The sequence below is a fragment of the Dasypus novemcinctus genome, chromosome 28 (genome assembly GCF_030445035.2).
Source record: "Dasypus novemcinctus isolate mDasNov1 chromosome 28, mDasNov1.1.hap2, whole genome shotgun sequence".
NCBI lineage: Eukaryota > Metazoa > Chordata > Mammalia > Cingulata > Dasypodidae > Dasypus > Dasypus novemcinctus.
Window position 1 is genome coordinate 10,085,747 of NC_080700.1, and position 12,716 is coordinate 10,098,462.

Sequence of the window (12,716 nt, forward strand, 5' to 3'; positions counted from 1 at the left end):
TTCCTCCCACCTTAAGTGACTGGGTGTTTTTTTTCACGGGCTCCACATTTGTATTTTGGGAGGGAGTGGAGTTATTTTCATAATAGTCATGGAAGCCACTACTGCCTGATATTATCTCTAGTGTACACAAAACAACCCTTGCCTTTTACTTTCCTCAAGAGGAAATATAAGGAAAGTTACATTTTGGCATAATTGAACTCCAGATACCACAATGCACTTTCTCCCCAATGGTCTGAACTGCAAATAATGGAATTTTGTTCACTTGAGGACAAAGATCCCTAGGAAGGATGGATGGTCCTGGTGTCCAGCATTTTCTGCTGTCACTTCACAAGTGAAAAGCAGCTGAGGTCATGGGGAAAGCATGGACCTTGGCATTCACCAGGGTTGGGTGAAATTCTGGCTCCTTTGCTTTCTAGCTCCAAGGTCTAGTGCAAGTAATGCCATCTATTGGAGTCTAAATTCCCCCACCTTTACAGCAGGGGATCCTAACCTAGTCTGTGTCTGTGTCTGGCTGGTCTGCCATGACACATACCACAAGCAGCAGGAATTCATTGTCTCAGGGTTTGGAGGCTAGACATCAAATCAAGGGAGCACAGCCATGCCATCCTGCAGCAGGGTGTCTTGCTGGTGCCTCAGCCTCTGCTCATCACATGGCTGTCTGTCTCCTGTGGTCTCCACTTCTGCACAGGGGTCCATCTGTCCAATCCTCTCCTTGTGAGGTCTCCAGTCCTCTAGAAAGAAGGCCCTTCTGCCTCAGTCTGGTCTTATCTTAATTAGATCTTTGAGATCCTTCCAAATAACTCCCGCCCACAGAACTGGGGACCAGGACTTGAACATGCCTTGGGAGACATGACTCAGCTCCGGTCACTGAGTCTGTGGAGGGCTCAGTGAGCTCCTGGAGTTGGTCGTAATACAGGTGGCCCTCCAGCTCACCACCACACTCAGCAAATGTGGCAATGACCATCAACTTTGGGTGGTTTTCGAAGCAGTCACTTTTAACCTCATTTGGAAATGTTTACTTTGGAGAGAATTTGAAAAATTGTTCAAGTGTTGAGATACCATCTATATTTTAGTGGAGCGATCCCTTGGAAGAGATAATCCCTCATCTATTGTGATTAAATTCTCCAGCTTAGCAGTTGATGGGGAGGTGATTTAATTGATTTCCACCCTGTTCCTCCGTCATTGGTTTTATTGTTTTGAACCCCAGGTCATTCTCAAAGGACCTGTGACATTGAATTACTGGTCATTTCAAGGGTGAGTGACTTCTAAATATTTCTTTATTCATTTGAAACCAGCTTTTTCACTATAGGTGCCTTTCATTTTTTCAAACAATTCACAATATTTTATTCAGAATGCCTTTGGATCCATTACATCATATTGGTAATACAATAAGAAAATATATAAAGTTTGGGTTATAGACATTTTTATAAATTACTCTTTCTCCAGTCTTGATTATCAAGAAAAGCAAAGCATCTGTAGGAGATGCCTTCATCTGAAAGTGACAGCAATAAATTAACTTCAAAATTAAGTTATTTTCATTTACTTTAAATTAGGCCATTAACCTTTTAGTGCTCACTTTTAATAAGCAGGGTTTGAACTGGGCAAGATTTCAAAAGATCTTGCATTTGTTAGGCAGCTAAGGAAATTAAATGTATTTTTGTAGATGAGATGTTTTCAACTTAAAGGTAATAAATAAGTCCATTAAAGTCACACCAAACAGAAACATATGCTTAGATTACAATATTTTGTTTTGCTTTATCAAATTTCCACCATTAGTCAATGATGCCTTTTCTATTGTTAGACATATCTAGAGAAAGGGAAGTGGAGTGGTTATTGCCTTTAAGAATTGCACATTGAGTTTGGAAAAAGAATAACATAGGGGATTCAAGACAAAGCCTAGTCATTTCTAAACAGATGCTTTGAAATACCGGAATTTTAAAGGGTGTGAACTTAAAGTGTGTTTTTTAGATTTTATTATTTATTTATTTCTCACCCTTTCATTGTACTCACTGTCTGCTCTCTGTGCTCTCTGTGTCTGCTTCTCTTCTTTTTTTTTTTTTTTTTAGGAGGCACTGGGAATGGAACATGGGACCTCCCATATGGGAGGAAGGTGTCCAACCACTTGTGCCACATCTGTCTCAATACACATTGTGTCTCTTGTAGTGCTTCCTTGTTGTCTCATTGTGTTATCTTGTTGCATCAGCTTGCCATGCTAGCCCTTCATGTCAGGTCACTGTCTTGTTTGTCTTCTTTGGGAGGCCCTGGGAACCAAACCCAGGACCTCCCAAGTGGTAGGTGGGTGCCCAACTGCTTGAGCCACATCTGCTTCCTCTAAAGTGCTTTTAATAAAAGAAGACTGCCTACAAAACTTAAGGGTTTAGGAGAACCTTGAGGATGGGTTATTTTTACTCACCTATGGATATCACTGTTCACTGGCCTGACGGAAATGAACTCTAAGGCTTCTGATTTGCATTTTTAGCTCACAGAAGTGTTTTCAGTTGCCTGGAGCACAAAGAGCTTTGGGGAGACCTGATGTTCTGAAACAGAGGAAATTGTGTCTCTTGAGAGAATCGGTGGATCCCAATGGGAAAGAACATTCTAGTATGTCAAGCCCTCAGCATTGTTGCAAGTATCTGTGAATCTGGTCCTTCAAGCAATGAAGATTGATTGTAACTGTGGGACTTGAGGGAAGAGGGAGAGAGGAAAAGAATGGATGGAAGCAGGGTGACTGGGGGGCAATGGAAATGTTTCACAAGATTGTGCAATTATGGATATAGGACATGCTAAATTACACCAAAAATGTATAAAAGTCTAAAGGCTAAAATGTAAACCATAATGTTTAGACAATTGTACAGTCTAAAATATAAACCATAATGTAAACCAAAATGGGACCATGTTTGACAGCTATGTTTCAATATCTGTATATCAGCTGCAGTAAATATAACATGAACATGTAAAAACATCATTGCTGGGGAAAGGGGAAAAAGGTTTGATGTTGGATATATGGGAGTCTCTTATTTGTATATGTGACTTTACTGTGATCTAAAACTTTCTACAAGTAAACCATTATCCATGTGGTGCAGCAGTGCTCCAAAATGTATTCACCAAATGCAATGAATGTCCCACTATGATGAAAGAAGTTGTTGATGTAGGAGGAGTGGGGTGAGGGGGACAAGGAGTGTGTGGGGACCTCTTACAGTTTTTGAATGTAACATTTAAAAAATAGAGAGAGAAAAAAATAGAAAAAAAAGGATGTAGACCCTGAGAAATAAAGGAAAGAAACTACCTTCCCACTGTACATACAGGGCCATACCTATAACAGTGATTAAAGACAAAATGTGAAAAACAAAGTTTTATGATCTTTTTCATTTTTTAATACCCCAATTAATTTTTACTTTTAGTTTTTCTAAATTAGTAAGTATTCTATTTCTAATCTTTAAATCTATCATTGCTATTTCATTTTCCTATTAATTGAATTTGGCAATATATTAGGCTTCATTTTTGAAGACATTTTGGACCACAGAGGGGTGCAACTATGGCAGGGAGGAATGCTGGTGTGGAGTGTCATTGATGGGGGACAAATGGTTGAGAGGGAGCTCTCCAGGGCATGTATATAGGTTACCTAAAAATGTTCAAATATATGTTGGGTATTTTTTATAGTAGTTACAGTTACAAATGACAACTGAGGGAGTGCTGAGCTCCTAACTGGGGGAGCTCTGTCACATTCCCCAATAGAACAGCAACAATCCCTCAAGTGCAAGGGCAAAGACCAGTGAAGAAGAAGGCTCCAATGATGAGCTCCTGATACTGATGACTATGCTTATGAGCCTGTGTGCCTGAAATTTGAAGTAGGCCTAGAGCTGCAGGGTGCCTAAGAGTTACCTCCTGAGAGCCTCCATGTTGCTCAAATGTGGCCACTCTATAAGCCAAACTCAGCATGTACACACGTTACCTCCCCCCCACTGTGACTCCCAGGGATAAGCCTCCCCGGCACCAAGGGATTACTACCAATCACTAACTGATGATGCAACTAGAAAAAGACCTTGAATAAAAGGCGGAAATGGTAAAGACAAATGAGTATATATGGCTAAGTCTTCAAAAAAGACTTGGAAAGTCATCAGAGGGTTGTGCTTATGCATGCTTCAGCAAGATCCCAGAGACAGCCAAGGTAGATACAACCCCAGCTAATGGTGCTCCTGAGAGCTACAGAGATACACTGGTTCTATGATCATGGTGGTTGGCTCTGGAGTTTAGTGCCTGGTCAGTGGGCCCTACTTTGGAATTTGTGTTCCTGACTGTGATGGAGTTGGACTCAGATGTGAACTTTCTACACATGCCTCATCTGTCACTTTTACTAGTTGGTGCTGGGGTTGGTGTATCCCCAGGAGATTTCAATCTCTGGACTGGCCATGTGCCAGCTGGGCCCTGAGTCTCAGCAGGGTTGTAGCTCCTACTCTCCAGTTTAACTTGCACAGATCAGCTAACAGGGAGATGAAGATGGTCAATCACCACACCAGGGAACCAAGAGTGCCTACAACACCAAGAGGGAGAATCACATCCATTAGTCATGTGGGATCTAAGCCCCCCTCTATGTAGAATTGGAGTGGACATCACCAACCCAGGGTTCAGAGGATGGAGGAATAAAATATAGATTAGGGTGAACTTACTGGTATTCTACTATGGAACTATTTTTTTTTTAAATTTTTTTATTTTTTATTGACTTTGTAATAATATTACATTAAAAATATATATGTGAGGTCCCATTCAACCCCATCCCCCCACCCCCCCTCTCCCCCCCCCCCCAACAACACTCGTTCCCATCATCATGACACATCCATTGGATTTGGTAAGTACATCTTTGGGCACCTCTGCACCTCATAGACAATGGTTCACATCATGGCCCATACTCTCCTCCATTCCATCCAGTGGGCCCTGTGAGGATTTACAATGTCCGGTGATTACCTCTGAAGCACCATCCAGGGCAGCTCCATGTCCCAAAGATGCCTCCACCTCTCATCTCTTCCTGCCTTTCCCCATACCCATCGTCCACCATGTCCACTTTTCCCAATCCAATGCCACCTCTTCTATGTGGACATTGGATTGGTTGTGTCCATTGCACCTCTATGTCAAGAGGAGGCTCAGATTCCACATGGATGCTGGATGCAATCCTCCCATTTTCAGTTGCAATCACTCTAGGCTCCATGGTGTGGTGGTTGTCCTTCTTCAACTCCATCTTAGCTGAGTGTGGTAAGTCCAATAAATCAGATTGTAGGTGCTGGAGTCTGTTGAGGCTCAGGATCTGGCTATCACATTGTCAGTCCAGAGATTCAAATCCCCTAAATATATCTTAAACCCCAACATTAACTGCACCTCCAGCACATTGGCATGAAAGTCTTATGAAGGGAGATCCCATCTGAGTCCAGATTCATCACTCATAAACACCATTTCCAAAGAGGGACCATCTGCCCTGGTAGTTAACCCCATCGGCCATGACCATAACTCCCGTGGGTCTCTTTAGCCCTCAAAGGAACCAATATCTGGGGGTTGTATCTGCTTTATCTGTCTCTCTGACTCTGCTCAGTTGTGCATGAGGGCAAACCTTCTGCCAGCCTCCAGACTCTTTTTTAGAAACTCGTAGCCATATAAACTCATTTCTCCTTTCCATTTCCCCCTTACTTTAGGTCAAACAGCATTTTAAAGTCATGGTATTTTATGTAGACATGGATATTCTGCTGATCCGCATTGAACCTTCTGTATAAGGTCATTTTCCAGTTGCATCATCAGTTGGTAGTTGATAGTGGTCCCTCGTTGCCAGGGAGGCTCATCCCCGGGTGTCATGTCCCACGCTGGGGGGAAGGCATTGCATTTACATGCTGAGTTTGGCTTCGAGACTGGCCACATTTGAGTAACATGAAGGCTGACAGGAGGAAATTCCCAGGCACAAAGTTGTTCTAGGCCTTGTTCTTATTTTGGGTTTATCAGCTCACAAGCATAGTCATTAGCATCAGGGGCTCACTGTTGAACCCTCACTCCCTCCCGGTCCCCGCCACTGTACCTGGGAGACTGTCGCTGCTCCCCTAGGGACCACGACAGAGCACCATTGGCCAGGAACCCAGTACCCCCCCTACTGTGGTTTTTAATTGTTGCCACTATGAGTATATCCAAACATTACCATGCACCCTGGACATATGTTCTGTACAGCTCCCTGTCAGCCATATATCACCTGTCATTGGTACCCCATACCAGTATCCCTCCATTGCCATTGTTGAAACACTCTGTGATCCAGAACTCCCCAAAATTTGAAGCCCAATATAATTTCATGGTCCCTTACTAGGGAATGGCATATAGCGATGAGCTTAAAGGATAGATAAAGAACTTGGATAAAGTTAGATAAAGAACTTAGATAAAGAATGTTGACTTGAAAAAATTCCACATCCTATCTTTTTCTTTCCCCCCCCCCCTAATTATTCAGCTTTTCTTCACAGGAGTCCTAGACCACAGCAATGTATATATATAATATACAGCACTCCCACACATTACTATGGAACTATTATCACTAGTAATGGAAGAAACTGTATCATTGATCTGGAGAAAGTGGCCATGGTAGTTGCTGAGGGCAGGGAAAGGGAAGAAGAGAGATGTAGGGGCATTTTTGGAACTTGGTGTTGTCCTAAATGATATTGCTGGGACAGATGCTGGACATTATATATCCTCCCAAAACCCACTGAATGTACTGGGGGAGAGTGTAAACTACAATGTAAACTATAATCCATGCAGTGCAGCAGTGCCCCAAAATGTATTCACTAAAGAATGAAATTCAGACAAAGAAAACCACAAATGGAGCAGAAGCTCAACATCAGTGAAACCTGGAAGAGAAGGGAGAGACCAGGAGATGCTGCCATGTGTCTTGCCATGAAATAAATAAGGACCAAGGATTGCCAGCTGCCAGCCCAGAACACCACAGTCTTAGGGAAGAAAGCATGACCTTGATTTGGACCTTCTTTTAAATTCCTATTGTTTAAGGTAACCCATATCATAGTATTTGCTTGAGCAGTCTAGGACACTAAAATGGGTGCTTTTGCTGGTAGAGAATCTTTTGACCATTTGTGTTAGGTTGCTAAAGGCTACCAAGGCAATATATCAGAAATGGGTTGGCTTTTACAATGGGGATTTATTAGCTTAAAAGCTTACAATGATAGGCTGTGAAACTGTCCATTCAAGGCTTCATCAGGGGATGCTTTCTCCCTGAGTTGGCCCTATGGGTGATCAGGTACAATGGTGGAGACTATTCCTCTCTCCCCTCACCTCTGGGCCTTGTTGCTTTCAGATTCTGTTCAGAGTGTTTTCCCTCAGCTTCTGGTTCCTGGAGCCTTCCCTCTCAGCTTCTGGGCATTTCCTGTTTCTGCAGCTTTTTCTGTGTCTGTGGCATTTCAGTCCTCTGTTTTATTTAAAAAAAAAAGACTCCAGTAAGAGGATCAAGACCTTCCCTGGGCTATGCAATCTAATCAAAGGCCCTTAACTGAAGTAATTTAATCAAAAGTCCTCATCTACAATAGGTTTAAACACATGGGAATGGATTAGCCCTAAGGACAGGATTTTCTGGAGTCCACAAAATCTTCAAATGGCCACAGAATTAAAATACTTTTTCCTGAAAATATTCTCCAGAGATGCTGTAATTAATGTTAGGCCAATAGATACATGGAGCCTGTTTTCTTTCTTTCTGGGGTGCTGCATTCTCAATTATCTGAATAAAAACTTTGTCCTGATCTGAGTTACCCAGGGATACCTCAATATTGGCTTCTGGAGAGCTTTCTTTGGAAACAACTGCCAATGTGAGGTTGTTAGGGATTGCATCATGTCCTCACAAAAGGCAGGTTCAGGTCCCAACCCCTGGTCCTATGGGAGTGAACCCATTTGTCAATAGGACCTTTGCAGATGATGTTCATTAAGGTGTCCACGCTGAAGGAGGTTGGGCTTTAACCCAACGTGGCTGAAGTCCTTATAAGGAAAGGAGATTGGACAAAGGAAAAGAAGTGTCAGGGAGCAGCCAGAAGCTGAAAGTCAAAAGAACTTCAAGAGAAAGAAGCCTCTGCCATGTGCATTGCCATGTGATGTGACAGGCAAGGACCAAGGAGTGCCAGCAGTCAGTCCCAAAATACCACAATCTTCTGGGAGAAAGCATCACCTTGCTGATGCCTTGGTTTTTGAGTTCTCCTAGCTTCAAAACCACAAGTCAATCCACTGTGTGGTATTTGTTTCAGCAGCTAGGAAACTAAAATGGATGTAAAAAGGAGAGAAGGGCAAAACAAAAGAAAACCAAACCTGAATTCTGGAGTAAACCACAGGAGAAGGAAGAAAGGACTAAAAAAAGATACAGGCACTAAAAAACCAAAAACTTTTAATGAATTAACCTAACAAAAGACAATGGCATCAAAACATCAGACATGTTTGGTACAAAACTGGTCCTAGTTTGTGAGGACTAATTCTGGTAATGGATGGCAATGTGCCACTGGCATGAAACAACAGAATGAGGTGACAAGAGCCACAGATCCCAACTGGAGCCCATGGACAGCCACAGATGAGATGTGCACAAATACAGTTAAACTCCATGTAGGGAGACAGAATCAACTTATTCACCAATACTGTGATTTAATATCTGACTAGCAGATGCAGTTGGCGAGCTATCATATTTTCCAGAAAGTAACATGCATCAGAAGATAATATACACCCCCTAGTTTTATTGCCATAAGAATTTTTTGTTTGTTTCACCTCTATCATCTTTGTTAGTGCCTTGAATCCTTATCTCCCACAAATCACGTTCCTTTCCCTTTCGCTTGAGAGTAAGCACAGTGCCAGTGGTAAAACGATCTTGGCACACATCAGACACCAAATGACATGCCACTGGGTCACAGGAACAAGTCTATAAGGCTCCATGGGACAGGACAGAGCATGCACACAGGATATGAGGGGTCAATGAGGTAGTCAGAAAGGGCATGGAACCTTCCTGAACATCTGGTCCTCTGGGCACAAAGGTGTCTTTCAGCATGCCACATTGCTCTGGGAAAGTGACCGTGACATCTCTGTGTTCATAAAATAGGTGCTCAGTTCCCCCTTTCCTTTCATGTTGATTATTCCCCAGCACTGCATGTGTAGCCCAAGATCTGCAAAATGAGGTTCATTTCCTTGATAACCTGCAGGCCACATGGGCAAACAAAGAGGTGTTTAGTCTAGACATTAACACAACTCTTTTGAGAAGCCACTTCACTACTAGGATGAAGAGTCTGTTCACACTGGCTAATTCCACTTTGGAGAAATTAGAGGAAGCAGAAATAATATGCAAGAGGAAATTCTTTTTGAAGACAAAGGTGTCCTTAAGTTCAGTGTTGTGATAGAGAAAAACTGGAAACAACCTCAAATGCAAGTAATCTCCAGGGTTAAGTAGGCTTGTGGGCTATCATGAGCCATGTGTTGTGGATGGGACAACAGAATGATGTTGTGCCATCCTCCCAAGAGAAGCTGAGTTAAGTCTAGGTCTGTGCTATGATTTCAAGCATGTAATGATTCAAATTTAAGGTGAAAAAACCTAGCAAATGAAAGTACATTTTTAAAAAAAGTGGGACTGCTGATGGTGTTTACAAAGTGTCATGAATGCTGGTTCATGAAACAATAAATGATAAATGTTAATAGGTTTGACTATAGGTGGGAGAAAGTACCCTGAGAAGAAGCCAAGTCAACTCTTGCAAGTGGACTCACAGGAATCAGTGACCTAAAGCCAGAAGAGCTAAAGGAGTTTACATTCAGTTTATTATTTTTTAAAAATTCTGTATCATTTTTTTAAAAGATTTGTTTTATTTCTCCCCTCATTGTTTGCTCTTCCTGTGTGCTGTGTCTTTAGGAGGCACTGGGAACTGAACCTGGGACCTCCAATGTGGGAGGGAGGCACCTAATTGCTTGATCCACCTTCATACCCTGCTTTGTTGTGTCTCTTATTATGTTTTCCTTGTGTCTCTTGTTGCACCATCTTGTTGTGTCAGCTTGCTGTGCCTGCCCATCATGCCAGCTTACTGTCTTCTTTAGGAGGCACTGGGAACTGAACCACAGACCTCCCATGTGGTAGGCGGGAGCTCAGTTATCTGAGCCATGTTTGCATCCCTGTATTCACTTTAGCATGGCCGTGGCTAAGTCAGATGTGAATTTCCTTACTTCACAGATCGACTTTGGGTGTTATGGAGACAAGAGCCCCTCACTCACACCCTGCCAATGTGACAAGACTCTTTGTTTCCTGGCATTGCACCATGAGGAAACCCCTACTGCTGGGTCAAATGGTGGTGGGATTTCTGGGGTTGGATGTGTGGAATCCCCTGGAGGGAGGCACTGGCCTGCCTGGAGCCTTGTGCAGGCTCAGCCTGAGCTCGTGATGGGCTCTGCTGGGTGGAATGTGCCTGGCATCGCCAGGTGACAGTGATGAGGGGCCAGGCAGTGGTGGCAGCAGTGAGCCAGCCTCCTCAGATGTGGGGACTGTGAGAGACTCAAGACTGGCATCTTCATGGGTTAGCAGCTGGGAATATGAGAACCAGGACAAAAGCCAGGGACTCCTTCACAAGGGAGAAGTCTCGACGTCAAGAGCAGCCTGTGGACAAAGCAAGAGAGGCCTCCATCTTCCTGCCAGGTGACCCGAGGGCCTGCTGTGAGCAGAGTGGGCAAGAAAAGGGCATGGAAGGTGGGGGACTCTGGTGCCAGAACTTCTGTCCTGCCAGCCCCCAGAATGGGCTCAAATCCCAGGGCAAGTCCAGGTGGAGCTCAAGGCCAGGTGGAGCTCAAGGTCAGAGCACGGGAAGGGCTTTGGACATTAGAGCAGAATGGAAATAATATGGAGATAGCCAAGAAGCTTGGGTTATGGGTGTTTTCTCATCCTTGGCATTCTCAGGGGCAGTCAGCATCAGGGTTCTACAGGTACTTGACTTTTGGCCCTGCACAGAGGGAAATATCCTGTGGAACATTTGGGGTTAATTCTGCAGTTGAGTCACTTATGGATTGGCATTTTTGACCTATCCCTGGGTAACCATGACACCAAATCACCACCTGGGCCAGCTGCTCATGGCCAGCATGAGGCCAGCAGGAGGCTGTCCACCCTAATGAGGCTGAGGGAAGCAGAGGGGCTTTCTGTGCAGTTCTTGAGGCTTCTGGGCCAGAAAGCACTGCAGGAGTGTAATTCTCTTTAATCATGAGAAGCTGCTCCTCAGGCCCAGCAGAAGCTTTTAATGGCCTCAGCCTCATTTTCCACAGCCTGAGGTGAAGAAGTTATAGGGATTATTTTTCTTTGCCTTTGAGCTCCATGAGTTTGACTGATGTTTAAGAATGATAATTCAAGTAGTCTCTTAAATTTTTCTGTTAAAATAGTTGCTATAAGTTGAATTTAGTTAACTCAATTCTGATATGTCACAGGTATTAACCATGAAACTGTAATAGCTGGTGTAACTGGAGCTCAGAAACCACAATATGGTATCTGGGGCAACACTGTAAATGTGGCCAGTAGAATGAACAGCGCTGGAGTCCTGGATAAAATACAGATAATTCCATCTGCTTTGACATTGTTGACTGTGTCTGTTCTATTGGAACCATAAATAAGTATTCTAATGAGGGTAATATTAAAGCAAAGCAAAGAAAATAAACTTGGTTACTTAGTCAAATCTTTGTTATTGGTAAAATCTTAAATACTTTCTGGAGTAACTGTAGCCAAAAAAAATTTGAAATAATAGAAAAGCTATTGCATTGATGAAAACAAATGTCAGAATAGCCGCTGACATGGCAGATGGCAGCCTTGAGCAGGAAGTGCAGATGAGGTACCTCCTTCTTCTCTCTGGCCCCAGTACCCTGCAAGGAGATTTGCAAGGGTTCCCCCAAAAGCACACATGACCCCTGTCTTTCTGTTCTGGGGTCTGAACTTGGAGGAAGAGTGAAGGAGCAGGCTGGGAGCAGTGACAGATATAAGATGGCAGTTCTGAGTGGGCCTAGCAGGAGTGACTGGAAAGGAGAGAAAGGGAAAATCTGACAAGTTAAAAGTGGTGATTGGGAGAAAAAGCTATTTAATGTCAATATTCCTGTTAGTCATTAAATCTATTGTAACCATGGTTAAAAGAGCTACAATGATAATAATAATAATATTGTAGGAAAAATGTTTCCTAATTCACTTGAATGATCACACGAAAAAATAGATCTGTTAGAATGACACTGAAACTGTTTCCCACTGCTGGGATGTGAGGGTGGGCATCCTGCGATGGAATAATAACAGAGCCAAGGGGGGATGGGAAAGAAGACAAGGGAGGCAGTGGGCATGACAACAAATATTCCCCAAGCCTGTTCTTTAATTCACTCTACAATCACTTCCTGTGCAGCAGCGAGGTAGCCACTGAGCTTGCAGCAGTGAACAAATTGGGCTCATTTCTGTCTTCAGACAGCCTATATTCTATTGAAGATGAGAGAGCAGCTGTGACAAGTCTATGTACAAATGAGCCACTAAAAGCTGTAACACATGCCAGAGCTAGGGGCCTGCTCCAGTCTGGGTGACTCGCAAAGGCCTGAGTGCTGGCTGCTGGGCAGCCTGCAGCCCATGGTTGGGGGGAGCCACTGCTCAGCCCACCACAGAGGGGATAGCAGATGGGAGCAGAGCTAGCTGCCCCTTTCCTTCTGGCCAGCATGCTTGAAGGTCAGGTCTT